The sequence below is a fragment of the Sorex fumeus genome, unplaced genomic scaffold (assembly GCF_029834395.1).
Source record: "Sorex fumeus unplaced genomic scaffold, SorFum_2.1 ptg000047l, whole genome shotgun sequence".
Classification (NCBI taxonomy): Eukaryota; Metazoa; Chordata; class Mammalia; order Eulipotyphla; family Soricidae; genus Sorex; species Sorex fumeus.
The window spans coordinates 20,277,057-20,293,754 of NW_026606104.1; the positions used below are offsets into that span (position 1 = coordinate 20,277,057).

General features: G+C 36.2%; 1 protein-coding gene across 1 annotated transcript in view; it reads right to left on the minus strand.

Moving 5' to 3' along the window:
- Positions 1 to 16,698, minus strand: part of ADGRL2 (adhesion G protein-coupled receptor L2) — a 584,864-nt gene that overhangs the window by 228,413 nt on the left and 339,753 nt on the right. Inside the window, exon 3 of the mRNA XM_056123806.1 lies at positions 10,619 to 10,661. The gene's annotated coding sequence lies outside the window, so the exon portion shown is untranslated. The remainder of the gene's footprint in view (positions 1 to 10,618; positions 10,662 to 16,698) is intronic.

Here is a 16,698-nt window from a genome sequence, read left to right on the forward strand (position 1 = left end):
TGTCATTCGGGCATGACCTTTCTTCACATATTCTCTGTCCTGGTCTCCATTCCAGAATCCTACAGCATAGCATTTTTTTTAACCTGGAGTTGTATTAATTAAAATAAATGCCCCATGAAATCAGGAATCATATCTGTTTTCATCTTCAAAACTCATATGTGTAAAAGTCACGAAACAAAATTTATTAAATGAAAGAGTCTGCAGCAAGTTTCACATTGGTTGTCTAAGTATAGTTGGAAGAGATTTCAAGTATAGAAGTGATGTCATGTATAGTTGGAGTTGATTTCAGGAATTCTCAGTTTGTACTTATAGACTGTCATTACATATATATGTATATATACATATATGTAAATACATTTTTTGAAACATATTTCCTATTATGATAGTTGGGAAATCCAATGACAAGGTCTACAAGCTACATTTTTTTCTTTCTGGGGGGGCTCATATTTGGTGGTGCTCTGGATTGATGCTGGCTCTGTGTTCTGCTCTTGGGACCATAAACCCCCAAAATCCTTCAGAAGTGAAGATGGAACCCAGATTAGAGGTGTGCAAGGCAAGCACTCCACCCACAATAACATCTCTCCAGCTTCTACTTCTTTCTTTTTCAAGGTGAATTCTAAATCTACTTTCTCTTACAGGCTTACCGCAGTTTGCTTTCATATGAATAGAGCCAGGCCACATAATAAAACAAGTACATATTTCTGCCAGCTCTTTCACAGAGTTGGAGGCATAGTAAAAGGAAATGCTAATGTTGAAACCTTCTAATGAATTTCACAGAGACTACGTTGGATTGGCTTCATTTATTTTTATTATTTTTTTAATTATTTGCATATTTTTACATACTATTTATGTACTATTTGTCTCTGTGACATCTTTGTAGCTTCTTAGACGATGAGTACACAACAGACTTCCAATAAGAAAAGTCTTGAAACACACCGTCAGTGCAAAAAAAAAATCAGTATTTTACTTGGAAAGTGTAATTATATTTGTTATGCAAAAAATTGTAATAATGGACACTGTAATAAATAGTAGGACAAAAATGTTAGGTAAGAAGTTTTGGGGAGGGATAGATATAGTACAGCATGTGGGTGTATGCTTGGCATGTGCAGACCTGGGTTGGATCCCTGGCACACCATATGGTTTCTGGAGCCTATCCTGAGTGCAACTCCAGGAGGAATCCCTAAGCTGGATGTGGCTCCAAAACCAATAAATAAATAAATTTCAGGTAACAGATGTTAAATACTTAAAAGATCAGCTTATAAACACTATTAAAAATATAGATTTCTAGCCCACATATCTATAGTATCTTTCCCAACAAATATGGTACACGGCCTAAAATTTTTTCAAGTAACACTTAGGTTAGGGTATATAGTCAAGTTTAGAAATCATAGATTTTTAAATACTGATATTAAGAAGAGAGAATAGTGGACATTACTCTCAAAGACTGAAAAATCTACTGGGTTTACTAGCAAAAGTATAAATGCTTGAATTAGAATAATGAGAAGTGAAAGATTAATATATTATTTCAAGTTAGAAAAATAAATCCCAAACCAAGGTAGTAATAGTAGAGTGAAGAATAGAACAGATGTTTGCAAGGCTTCATTCAGTTTTAATTTTTGTCCTGAAACACTCCCTGTAGTATTTGGGGATCACTCCTGGTTCTGCTTGGGATACCAAGAAGTGCCGGGTATCAAACCCAGGCCTACCACATGCAAAGCATGTGCTCAACCCATTAAGCCATCTCTCTGGGGTTACAAAAAAAAGTGAGTAAATTTGAAAAATCTTGATGATTGAGCTGTGAATATACAGTACAACATATTAGTTTGCTCTAGCTGCCATAAAGAGGGTGGTTTATACCAGTGTTTTTAAGCTTTTATGCACCTGACTGATCACCAGTCCACATGCCAGCAGTTAAATAACCACTACTATGGTTTTTAAACTTTCTATACCTCTGGACCAGCAGTTGAAAAACCACTGTCTTAAACAACAAAAATGTGTTCTTACAATTTCCAGTGGCTAGAAATCCAAAAGTAAGTTTCAGCAGGATGGTTTCTACTGAGATCTCTCTCCCTGGCTTGAAGATGACCATTTTCTCCCTAAGTCATCAACATGTGATCTCCTCTGTGCAGGTCTGTGTACTCACCTGGTCTTAGAAGGGAACCAGTCATACTGGATTAGGATCTATCCCCCTGACCTCACTTAAACTTAATTACCTCATTAAAGACTCCACCTAGAAGGAGAGTCATATTCTACAGCACCGGGGGGATGGTACGTGGGGGTGGGGGGATGATAGGGATTCAACTTCAGATGCTAGTCATTCTGTTATACCTAACCGTAAAACAAATTAAAATGACCTAATTAGGTTCCCAGTAGAGCATAAATGCTCAATATATTTTTACGTGTTTCCCTAAATTGCAGTCTGTTTTTGTTTGTTTGTTTTGTTCATTTTGGGGGTCATACCCTGCAGTGCTCAGAGCTTATTTCTACTACTGAGCTCAGGGATCATTCCTGATAGTGTTTAGGGACTATATAGAGTACTGGGAATTGAACTCTGGCTATCTTCTTGCAAGGCAAATGCCTTACCCGCTGTACTATCTCTCAATCTCTTTATGTCTTCTATTCACACCATGTGAAATCACAAGTAGAAAGTAGCTGGAAAATAACATTAAATCCTGGAAGAACTTTTTGATGGACTCCTTTTAAAGTAGAGAAATTTAATTATAAAATACTAGTGCACCTAAACCTAAGGAATTATCTCTGGCGATCCTTACTTTAAACTGTCTCAGGAATAAATCAGTGGGGAAAAGTACATTCTGTTCAAGACTACTTACTAAAGAACTCATTCAAGAATTCTTCTCATTTCTCCTCCCTTGTGAAAAAATAGGTATGATAGTATTTATTCATACACTTGCTTCTCTGAAGTTCCACAGGCAGTGAAACCATCTCAGAATTTAGTTTCCTTTATATAAATGTAGTTATTAGAACCATTTTGGTGTCAGATACAGAACAACTCAAACAAGCCTCAGCAGAGGCAATTTTCTGGTCATGGATCCCTAGAAAGCTTAATAACTAGAATTAAGACTCGGAATCAATCTTCCTTAGATCCATTAACCAATATAATCTCCATTTGCCTTAGTCTATTTTGTAATCTCATTTTTAAAAAACCAGGAGAGGCCAGAGCGACAGCACAGCAGGGAGGGCATTTGCCTTGCACAGGACGGACCTGGGTTCAATCTCCAATATCCCACATGGTCCCCCAAGAATTGCCAGAAGTGATTCCTGAGTGCAGAGCCAGGTATTGCCCTGAGCATTGCTGGGTGTGACCCCCCACACGTGGGGGAAAAAATCAGAAGAATGTGGGGCCTGAGAGATAGGGCAGAGTGCTTCTTTGCATGCAGCTGACCTGGGTTCAATCCCCAGTACCACCAGAAGTGACCTTAGCACCACTGGATATGGCCTAAAAACAAAACCAAAAAATTACAAGGACCTACAATCATTAGCTAATTTTTGGCCAACTGCTCACTATTTGACTAATCAGGGATTCGACGTTAAGGACAAACACAATTTCCTTTTTCTCCCCCTCCCCAATTTTATTTTATTAAAGCACCATGAGTTACAAAATTATTCATAGTTGGGTTTTTGACATACACTTTTCCAACATAGATACCGGCAATAGAGTCAACTTCCTTCACCAGTGTTCCTAGGTTCCCTCCCCTACTCCTCCCACCCTCCATTTTGACAGCACCTTTTAATTTTGGATATTAAAGTTTGGGTCTCATGAACAGTATTGTTGACCCTGTGATTGGACACCTTAGCTCTATCATTCCTTAATACTACAATGTACCTCAGTCCCTTTGACCCTTCTCCCTTTGTTTCTCAAACACAATTTCTTTATAAAAATTTTTCAAAATACAAATATAAAGATACCTAAAAATCATTGAAGTTTTGTTGAAAATATCATGCTGTGCAAATTAAACATATTCTACTTAAGATTTTAAGAATCTATCTAAATGAAATTTGTCTATAAAAATATTAGGAAAATGTTCTACATAGTCATCAGTTTGTTTTCTATTTTTAGTATAACACAATATTTAAAATATTGGTTAAGTTAAAAAAAAGTATATTCGATTTTCTGTGCACCAGAGTTCCTTCCAGCTTAATAGCTAAATGCCATGACCAAATTCTATCCGTTTAAGTAGGTTTAACTTACAATTTAAACTTGATTATATTATGAATTTCTAAATATAGCAAAGAAGGGATTATATGTTATTATGATAAATGTAATATCCAAAAGAATATTTTAAAATATAAGGCAAGAGCCTTGTATGTGGTCAACCCCAATCTGATGCCTGTACCATACATAGTCTGCTGCCAAAGCACTGCCAGGAGTGACCCCTGAGCACAGAGCCAGGAGGAAGCCCAGAATGCAATCAGGTCTGGCTCCAGCACCACAACTCACCAACCCCCTTTTCCCAAAAACAAATATTCACAATATTAGTTTGATGTCTGTCAACATTTTTAAGAAGACAAAAATTATAATTTAATATTTTAAGTCTGCGGATTTGAGTCAGTCTTTTACGTTTTGCACGTTTTGCTAGACTAATGTGTTGGTGATTGCTGTCTCATGGAATTTTATCTGTTCTTGGAGAGAGGGGATGATGTTGGGCTCTCTTGAGGCTATTTTCTTTTAGTTCTATCAATCAAAGAGATCAGGTAGGGACTGGTTTAAACTTCTTATCCTGGAGTCTTTTGACCACTAAGATTTTATGAATTCTTGCTGGAAGCACGGTAAGTTTGACTTAGGTTTATGTATTTTCAAGAAAGAATTTTCTTTCTTTAGTTATGCATTTACACACATGACTTTCCTTGTAGTACACTAAAGGATGGATTTATTTGTGAGTCATGTTAATGATAGGGATATTGACATCTTAGATTTCAATGCTAAGTCCTGGGCTTTGATATTTTTACCTGTGCCAGCAAAGACACAGGAATAAAATTCATACTCATCTGATTCAGTAAACATTTTAAAGTGAAAAATACTTTAGCGCTCAGCAACCTTGTGGAGAAAAATCACACATTTTCCTCTAGTGTAGAAAAATACATTTCAACAACTATTTAAGATTTTAAAGTTTTTTAAATTAAAAGTACAAGGACACATTTTAACTTGAAAACTATGCACATAAAAATCCTACTACATACTGGTGAAGTATTTAGAAGAATTTTAAAAGCTTAGAGGCTGATAAGTATTAGCATCATTCCTATGCAATATTTTCCTATACTGGACTATAGGTCTACTTAGTGGAGTGAAAATGAAAGCATGAGAACGGAAAAGAAATAAAAATGACAAAACTTATGAAAGATATGATTGCTTACACAAAAAATCCAAGAGAAGATGGAGTAAAATTATAAGAATTAGTAATGTTTAAGGGCTGGAGCGATAGCACAGCAGGTAGGGCATTTGCCTCGCATGCGGCTGATGTGGCTGACCAGGGCAACCCAGGTTCATTTCCTCCACCCCTCTCGGAGAGCCCGGCAAGCTACCAAGAGTATCTCACCCACGGCAAAGCCTGGCAAGCTACCCGTGACATATTTGATATGCCAAACACAGTAACAACAAGTCTCACAATGGAGATGTTACTGGATCCGCTCGAGCAAATAGGTGAACCAACGGGAGGACAGAGCACAGCGGGTAGGGCGTTTGCCTTGCACGCAGCCAACATGGCCGACCCGAGTTCGATTCCTCCGCCCCTCTTGGAGAGCCCAGCAAGCTACCGAGAGTATTCGATATGCCAGACACAGTAACAACAAAGTCTCCAATGGAGACGTTACTGGGCCCGCTCGAGCAAATCGGTGATTAAAAATACAAAAATAAATTATATTCCCACTTAACAAATTTTAGAAACATTTCATTATTTTTAATCCAGTTATATTGATTTACCATCATTCTACATTACTATAAGATTTCAGATACAGCTTCACTCTGTATGTGTATACGTTTTACTTCACCCTCTACTAGAAAGTTTCAATGCCACCATGACATCAGCAGCATGTCCTCCTTTCCCACCCTACACCCTCCATTTTATCTCCCTGGATTTAATCCACAAGCACCTAGCCAGGAGAGACTTCAAGCGCCAGCACCCGTGGCCCAAACACCAAAAGATGAACTAATGAAAAATTATAACAAATAGAAGTTCCATTCAGGTTGACCCTTGGATTCCAACAAATTTAAATTCTCTTTCTTCGTTGAGGTAAAAAGTTGAAATTTAACATGACAGAAAGTATCTGATGAATGTGAAGTTTTCCATTTTTTGTGACCAAACAATTTCACTTTCAAACATCCATTCTTCTTTTTGTTTTGTTTTGTTTTGTTTTGTTTTTTGCCACACCTAGTTGTACGCGGAGACTACACCTGGGTCCATGCTCTGGGGTCACTCCTGGTGGTGCTCAGAGACAGTTCAGCACCAGCACAAGCTCAGCCCTTTGAGATATCTCTGTTGTCCCTCAAACATACATTCTAGAGCAGTTTCTTGCCTTCTCATTATTGGCATTTTAGATTAGATTATTCTTTGTTTGGGGGGTTGTTCTGTTTGCCTTATAGGATGTTTAGAGCATTCCTAACCTCTACCTTAGAGAAAACAATGTTAACCCACAAGTTATTACAACAACAACAAAATGTTTCTAGACATTGCCCAATACTCCCCAGGGCAAAATCCTTTCAGATGAAGAATCCCTGCAGTAAGGCTGTGAGACTGCTCAGAGGGCGGGTGCTCCTGCTTGACACACAGGAGGTCTAGATTGGATTCCCTGCACTGCATGACCCTCGAAGTATTGCCAAGAGAAGCCCCTCAGCACCTCAGGATATTTCCCCCCAAAAAATCAAAAAAGAAAAAAAGAAGAAAATATCTCTCCATGGCTCTAGAGAAATTTTTTTAACCATCTACTTGCATAGTTCAATAATTTTCATAGCAGCATACTATGTAATAGTAAGATAACAATAATAGCAGCAACAATAGCAAGCTGGAAGCAGACACCCAAATAAAGTAGCTAAGTGCTACAAATAGTTGAAGCTCACGAGCTAAGTATTGAATTAATAAAAATCCACAGGTACATGCATTTAATTTATATATTTTGCATATGCATCAACCTCTCAGCAATATATTTAGAATTACAAATATATGAGGTAAAATTTGAGGAAAATCATAAGGAAAATATAAGACTTTTAGCTCTAAATGAGGAAGACTCAAAGAATTACATAAGTGTACATACATAACTTGAAAGATCACTTTTTATGCTGGTTTGTGTGGACACAAGCGTTTCTAATTTGTTATTTCTTTGGAGACTCACCCAGCACTGCTCGGGGCCATGCCTGACTCTTCAGGGTTCAAACCTAGAGGTGTTTTCAGACCATATGAAATACTGGGACTCAATCCACTGTTGTGATCACAGCTGCATACGAGGCAAGTGCCTAAACCTATGCACTCCAGTACAATTCTTATTTTGTATCTAAAATATTACTTTTAACCACTCTTAAGTGATCTCAAAAGGGAATATATATATATATATATATATATATATATATATATATATATGTTATGGGTTGGAGCGATAGCACGGTGGTAGGGTATTTGTCTTGAGCGCAGCCAGCCCAGCCAAGCAGGGTTCAATTGCTCCACCCCTCTTGGAGAGCCCAACAAGCTACCTAGAGAATCTCACCAGCACGGCAAAGCCTGGCAAGCTCCCTGTGATGTATTCAATATGCCAAACACAGTAGCAACAAGTCTCAAAATGGGAGACATTACTGGGCCCGCTCGAGCAAATCGATGAACAACGGGAGGACAGTGCTATACACACACACACACACACACACATACACACACACACACACACACACACACACACACACACACATAAAACCCTAGTTTGATCCCCAGCGCCCAATGTAGTCCCCTGAGCACCTCCAGAAGTGTCACTTGAGCACAGAAGCTGGAGTACACATATATAAAACAGCAGTAGGGCACTTGCTTTACTTGCAGCCAACCCAGTTTGATCCACAGCACCATATATGGTTCCCTGAGCCCTCCAGGAGTAATGCCTGAGTACAGAGCCAGTAAAAAGCCTGGTCATTGCCAGGTTTGCCTCCCCCACCAAAAAAAAAAAAAAGTCCAAAAGTTGAAAGGCATTTTAACCTTGGAAACTGTGAAAACCAATCAATAACCTACATGAAGTGTCTTTCTGCTTATTTAATAATCTTAAAATAATATTTGAACTGATATAAAATGGTAATAAATAATTTCAGAAACCAATTTAGGATTTTACTTAGGAATGTTCTGAGGTTAAAATAAAATGTAGGCTGGAGATCTAGTCTGTGGGATAAGGCACTTTACTTGCATGTAGCTGACCCTGGTTTGATCCCAGGAACCATGTACATTTCCCTGAGAACACCAAGAAGGCTTCGAGCACACAGCCAGAAGCCGTGAGCACCACCCAGACTGGCCCAAACCCAATTCCCCCACAAAACAAACAACACAATAAATAACTAAAGCAAGTAGATTAATGACGCATAAAGAAAAATATTCTGTCATCAAAGACAATGTCTGATAACAGAGAACAGATTCAACTAACCATTTTAAAACCAGGATTTTTTTTTTAACAGTGTAATCTAGTGGCAGTAATCAGTGCAGGGAGTGAACTCCCTCTTGTAAAAGCTCATCAATTGTTTTTTGCTAATTAAGATGAATATTATTCCTGTGAAATGAACCAAAAAGTTGTATGAAACCGGAAATCCCAGAAGAGATCTATAATCTACAGGAATAATTGCATGCAATTTTAATTGAAAGAAAAGGACTCATCCTGTCTTTGCTTTCTATGAAATCTTAAAAGTAACGAACGTGTTGGGCATTTGAGCAAAAAAAAAAAAAATTGTGCATCATATAGTGTAAGAAATTGTGGAATTTTAAAAATAAATGGCAAAGTGATTACTGTGTGTGCTTAATTCCAGCATGGAATTGTCATTAACAAAATACGATAATATTTTTTAATATTCTCAGAAATAAAGTGCATATTGTTATTGATTGAAGACTAAATGTTGTTACTCTTCACAGAATTATGCATCCAGTCTTTTTTAAGTATATGATCAGATTGGAAATAGGAGGTAAGGAAGATTACACTGAGAAATTTATTTTATTTAAATATCACTTATCTTTAATTTATTAGCAAAACTTGATAATGCTTATGATTTAGTCTGTTTAAAATTCAGTTTTAGAAATAACTTGTTACAAAACATTTGTTTAGATTTCAATTTAGTTCACCTATGGATTCAAAATTTGGTTTTTTGTTTAAGTTTTTAGATTAACAGATGATAAAGAAATAGATTGAACAGCTGTTTTATTTGTATAATAGTTCCTTACTTAATGATCTTGAGCATAGATATGTTTGATTTTGTTTACTCTCTTTATAAAATGTCAAATCGAACCCTGGTCGGCTGTGTGCAAGTCAAACGCCCTACCTGAGTTTGATTCCTCCGCCCCTCTCGGAGAGCCCGGCAAGCTACTGAGAGTATCTCGCCCGCACGGCAGAGCCTGGCAAGCTCCCCATGATGTATTCGATATGCCAAACACAGTAACAACAAAGTCTCCAATGGAGACGTTACTGGGCCCGCTCGAGCAAATCGATGAACAACGGGAGGACAGTAACAGTGAATGCACCATTGTTCTGCCTGGGAATAGAAAGGGGGTGGGCAGGATGCAAGAAGAGAACCTTATTTTGTAATAAACCAAGCATCAAAAAGTATTATGCTGAGTGAGTATACTTTGCGTCTTGCATTTTTCACTCAGCATAATACTTTTTGATGCTTGGTTTATTACAAAATATTTTTCCTACTACTGGAAAAATAACCTTTATAGGAAAAAGTAATAACCAACCAAGAAATATAATTTTACATTTACAATTTTACATTGACCTTTTTCATTCAGTAAAATTAATTTTGTTACTCAAATTGTACAAATTGATGAACAACAGGACAACAGTGCTACAGTGCTACTCAAATTGTAAAGAGATTAATTTTAAATAGTTAAATAACTAAAATTAAGTAGGATCTTTTCATTTATAAAAGCGAAGAAAAAATTATATGTTCAAACAAAATCACACAGTTTGTGTAGAAACAACTGTATATGCTTTAGAAAACAAATATTTTTAAATAGACAGGTGCTGTATGCCCCAGTCAAATATAAATTATGATCAATTATTAGATAACAGTAAAAATTCTAAACAACTCTTATTCACCCACTCACTCCTTCTCAGTATATGTATCACAGATCACAAACAGATCTTTTCTTTCTATTCATAGAATGCGCGTGTATACATTTAATGTTCTACCCCAGGGGGGATAAACATTTAATACACTATGCTTAATTTCTTCCGAGGAGCTTCTAGCATATTTGGTGAGAATTTTGGACTGCTTATAGAATTTGAACATAACATCTATTTATTTCAAGGGTATGTTATAATTATTACATCATTGACTACATTTCTCAAATTTTGCCCCACTTTTATTATAAATTTTCACATTTTCTTATTTGCAATCAGTTCTATCAAATATAAAAAAGAACTCCTTACTTACCATTCTGCAAAAGTTGAAATTTATCATTGTGCCAATAAATACCCTAGAAAGCAAAGAAAATATTATTATTTATTATACCATCATCCACAGGGATCCTAACTGCCAAATGTAATATATCAGCAGAGAAACAAAAAATGAAGTAAATCTATTGCAGAAAATACAAATCGATGTTTTAAGAATTCTTGAATGTGTATTACAGGACTTTGTACAGAGCTTCCTTAGGATTAAACAATTATTGTGAACAGTACTCTCAAATTCAGGAATAAACCATTTATATTCTCCAAAATATGTACAGTAATGAGAAAGTTTTGTCAGTGTATCTTTTTTTCCACTCCTTTATTTCAATTAAATGCTTTATTGTTATAGCTGGAACAGATATACCTAAGGTTCTTTAAGGATAAATTGACTGTTCTTATTTTCTGAAGTCAACATTAATGACCATGACTTCCATTTATATGTAAACAAAAATTTGGTGAAGTCGCTGAGTAACACAATTAGGGGGCCTAAGTTCTCTCAATTCCACACAAAAACAATACTGTTTTTATTTCTTTTTGTTTTCTGTTGTTAAAGTAATTTTATTTTATTTTTTGTTTTGTTTTGAGGCCTTACCTAACAGTGCTCAGAGTTTATTCCTGGTTCTGCCCTCAGGGATTACTCTGGCCATACTCAAAGGACCATATGTGGTGCCAGGTATTGAAACCAGGTTGGCTGTATGCAAGGCAAGTGCCCTGACCAGTATACTATCTCTCAGCTCTTAAAATTGCATTGTATCATTTTAATTAGAACAAAATTACGTTTTTGAAAGACAGTTAAAAGATTTTTGTGTGTGTGTAAGGACCACTTTTGGTAGTTCAAGTGATAAGAAGCATGTGACTCTAGGAACCAAACCCCGTGCTTCACATCTGTAAGGCATGTCCTTTGCCACTTAGGGCATCCCTGGCTACTATTTTTTTTTCCAATTATATGAACTTTAATGTTAAGTAATTAGTGAAGGCCAAGGATGTAGTTCAGTGGTAGGGCGTGCCCACCAATGAGCGGGAGCGGGCGCACACACACACACGAAGGATAAAATAACCAAAACAAACACAAAACTTAGAGAAAACATACTGAATTTCACACACTAACCTAGTTTCAGTAGTGTGAACTGAAACTAGATAAGAAAATATTTTATTTTTTAAAAAAGCGGGGGGACTGGGGGCTCCAGCGATCGCACAGCAGATAGGGCGTTTGCCTTGCACGCAGCTGACCCTGGTTGGGTTCCCAGCATTCCATATGGTCCCCCGAGCACCACCAGGAATAAGTGCCTGAACCAAGAGCAACCCCTATGCATCACCGGGTATGACCCAAAAAGAAAAAAAAGTGGGGGACCAAGGATCCACCAGGATGGAGGTCATGCATGCTAGGCAAGTGCCTTGCCTCCTGTACAATCTCTCCAGCCTAGCTAAGGAAATTGTGAGAGGATTTATTTTAGCTTTTTATGATGCCATTTTATAATCTTTGATATTATTTTCAGGTGAAATCATTTTGAATAAGAAAGCAATGTGTTATGTAATTTGAAATCATTATTCCCAATATAATATTCTAATAAATGAAACTACCTGAAACCTCGGATTATAAACATGAATTTTCGCCTAATATACTGGCTTTTTCTTAGAGAGTAAAATTAGAAGTTGATTGTTAGGAATGCAGATTTGAGGGCTGGAGTGATGGTACAGTGGGTAGGGCATTTGCCTTGCATGTGGTTAATCCAGGTTTAATCCTCAGCATCCCATATAGTCCCCTGAACACCACCAGGAATAATTCCTGAGTGCAGAGCCAGGAGTAAGCCCTGAGCATTGCTGAATGTGGCCCAAAGCCAAAAAGAAAAGAAATGCAGATTTTCAGTCCTAACACAAGAAGTAAATTTTAAAAATAGTTTTAAAAAATTACAATTTGAAGAATGTCCTGCTTAGATTTTCACACAGAAAATATCTTTTTTTTTTTGGTATACTTTTACTGCTAGAGAAATTCTTGATTAGCAAATATGTAAGTATGAAATTATGAGATGATGCGGCAATACTGCCCATCAATGAAGTTTCTTTTAAGGCAATTATTTAATATCTAATCATAAATATTAATAATTTAATTCAAAATTTATATTTATTGATTCCAAATGAACTATTTTAATAAAAATGGAAAGTTTCAATACTTTACTGAATATGGTGCTTATTCCTAAGAAATTATTATCTGTCCATTGCACAAATCATATTTATATTTTCTAAACTGCTAGAAAAATTATGCTTAAGCACGAGCTCCTGAAGAGGGCAGCACGTTCTAGATATTACTGAATTCCTAGCTCATATATGTCAGCTATAGCTTTAGTATACCTTTTCATAAGAAATAGAAGAAAAATAGATTTTTTAAAATGTCTGCTCCCATGATACAATAAACCTGCAGAAATTCTAGGCAGCCACAGAAATTCTAGGCAGCCACAGACCAAGGTCAAAACTGCATTTGATTATTAAGAGAGAACATTCAAATTAGACACCTAAAGCAATGTATTTAGAAAGGGAACAACAATATACTAGTAAGGAGACTTTCTGTGAGGAATGCATTTTATCTTAATACTGTAGATAACTTTTTCTATTGGCAGTACATTGACTGTCAAAACTACTAAAGGGGTTAGATTTAATTATCTCACTTTTTGCACATTTCATCTCAATTGCTATGGCAACATTCAGTTGCCTAAGCAGCAATGCACACTTTAATCAGATATTTCCTTCTCATTTTTCTATGAGCCAAAACTGTGTAGTCAAATTTACAACCAAGTCCTGATGAGTCGGATAACACTTTTTACAATTTAATGGGCAACTTGCCTCCACCCACACATATAAATATTTTCAGAGACGTTTGTAACTATTGAATAAGTTTAAGACTTGAAAAGAATATATATTCAGGTTTCTCTACTTCATTGATTTTTTTCCTGTTTTTTTGCTATTTTTGCCACCATTCCTTTATCAGATGATTTTTACCAATTCAAACTCACTCCAGTAAGTCTACCAAGGGTCAGCTGACCTCAATAGGAGATCTGATGAGTAAAGGAAACAACCACCAACATTCAAATGTCAACTCTCCTCAACAAGTCTGTTGAATTATTTACCTTTTATCTGAACATACTTTGGACTGGCACATCAAAGAGTCTTTTCTAGTTCTTGAAAGCAGGTAAAAGAGGGAAGAATAATTAAAGACCAAATAAAACCTGATACAGGGAAAAAAACACTAGGTATCTGACTTAAACAGAGCTCCAAGGATGAGGAAATGTTGGCCAAGCTTTAGTAATATTTCACTTCTAATGGAAAGTGAGAGCATTACACATTAAATTGTTGATGTCACTTGGGTGAATATCAACCATCATATTATTGAGCATATAACTTCAGCTTTTTGCAAAGACTATAGAAGCTATCAAGGGTATATAAGACATATTCAAGCTTGCTTTACTTTTATCTGATTTAAAGTGGTATCCAATTACATTTTGATAAATGTTTGGAATTTTCAAAGGGCAAATATATTTTAATTTGATACTGTTATTATATATATTTTTAAACCTGTAATTAAGAAGCACAAATCTGTCTTCCTGACAATTTTAGTGGCTTCTGAAATGTATATTTAGATGGCAAACATAAATTCATAATAAATTTTTTTCCTGAAGTTGTGACAAATCTCTATACTAGTAACTGACAGTATCAGCATGCTTTTTCAATCACTATTTAGTACTGCCTAGTAAAATTTTCATTAATGGAGGCAATCAAAAGATGCTTTCTGTAGCTGGGTCTGCTAATCTGACATTTTAATAGGAATTTTTAGATCATATCTTAAGTATTATTGATGACAAAATATAACATTCAATCAAAAGTTAACCAAACATAAAAAATGTTTATAATACCAGTCTTCTACATTTTTAACTTTAGTTGAGCTGAGTATTAGCAGACAGCTTTCAAAATGTGGTTACTTAAAAGCTAACTTGCCACTAATGCTGAAGTTTAGAAAACATCTATAGACTTAGGCGCATCAGAAGGAATGGGAGATGTTTAATTAAAATAGGGAAATTTCAAAAGGGAAAACATAGAACTTTTCTTCAAATATAAGAAAAACATTTTTTTCTAAATTTTTATGTTGAAACATGGGAAGCATGTATTCTGCCTTTGAACCAAGTCCTGGGTCCCCAAGGGGCTTTTTAGATAAAGCAGACAATGAGTATGGTAGAAAACAAAGACAAATGGTCAAAGTTCCAGAGAAGTATACTCTGACTTACCTACACCAAAAAAAAAAAAAAAGAGGGAAACAACTTGATCAGTTGCACAACGGAACAAGCTATGAAGTAGCGAGCTTCTTTGCTGAGACTGATTCCACAAACTACTTGCATAGTATGAATTTTCTGTTACTTGAATTCTGGGACAAATTATAGAAAATTTGGAAGGACCACTTTTTAAATTTCAATCTGGCTGTTCAGATGAGTCCCCTGTTAATGAATTTTTCAAGGGCCTGTACTTTATGTTGATATGGAAACCTAGTAGTGTCCTGCAAACAGTACATTCAGCAGCAAGTTTGTGAATCCTACCTGGGAAAAGCAGTCTAAATGAGAAAAACAAACAGTTCTTAGTGAAGAGTTATCTAAAACCTCCGCAGAGACATGTAAATTGGCCCTAATTGGCATTCTTTCAAGAACCTCAGTAGATGCCAGGGACTGACTCAAGGTGAAGAATGAGTTCCCCTTTCAGTATTGACTTGGCTCTTCTGCGTCAGGCTGGGGTACTGCCAGAGACCCTGTAGATGCTGCTGCCAGTTTAGACTTATTTTCTGAATGAAAGGAAGATTTTGGCACTATTCTCGAGCTCTTTATTTATTTAATAAATAATAATTGCTCATTTAAGAGACCAGAGTCTTTCTGATGTACCCAGAGAAATTTTAAGTTGAAAAGAAGATAACAGGTGTGAATGGTCATCTTTTGCAACATTGCTGAGTAAGATAGGAACACTGTAACTTTAGAAGTTTATTAAAGGTAATGGATGACTCCAGTCAAAATAATGCATGTTTTAGTGTAACACCAGCTCCTATAAAGTTCTAGTTAGTTAAAAATAATGCTTTCACTTTTTAAGTTTCTTTCTGTAATCCCACTCTAAAATCACACTGCAGGAATCGAGAGGATCAAAGATTTTAGGTAAAATTTAACCTTACTGAACTGCAATGGTGTTCTTAAAGCAGGAGGCCTTTTGAAGAATGAGCATCTACCAGAAACATATGTTTCAATCTCAAAATTGAAGGGTGGTTTTACAACAATGCCACCTTAAAAGCTAACTTTTACTTTTTTTTTTCTAAAGAGATATGGAATGTTACCTGTTCAGTATTTATCTCCCTTGCGCCACTGAGTCTCTTCAAATCTAACCCTTACCTTAACTTGTATTGTTTAAAATTCCACCTGCTGAGCTTTTGCTGGCAAATGGTCTTAAAACTCTTTTCCAAAATGCTCACCCACAAAAGGTTTTACTAGCCAATTCCATTTGGTTGGCTGTGCTCCAGCAGTCTCTAGTGAACACAAATGTTACAGAAACAGAAACTTCCATGGCACCCTGGAGGAACTTTTTGATCCAAAAGACACGACTAGTAAACCTAAGTGTCACTAAAAATTCATGAACTTTTCTTCTTGTCGTGAATAACAGAAGGAGCAAAGGGCTGCATTTGTGCAATGATTGTTCCATGTGTGTAAACCTAGCCTCTGACTTGAGATCAAAGATGGTCTTCAATCAACAAGTATTTATCTAGTGCCTATCACACCTACAAACTTGCAAGTCAAAAACAGAAAGATAGGAACTATGTCTAAATCCTTCTATTTCTTAAATAAATTAAGACAAAAATTCACCTTATAACTGTTTGCAGGACAGTGAAATTAACATGGAACAAAGCACAATATCTCTGATTTCTTTCTCTATTTTTCGGGGCGGGGGCCATGATACCCAGCTATGCACAGGAGTTACTCCTGACTCATGACCTCAGGAATTACTCCTGGTGGTGCTCGGAAGACCATGTGGGATGTTGGGAATTCA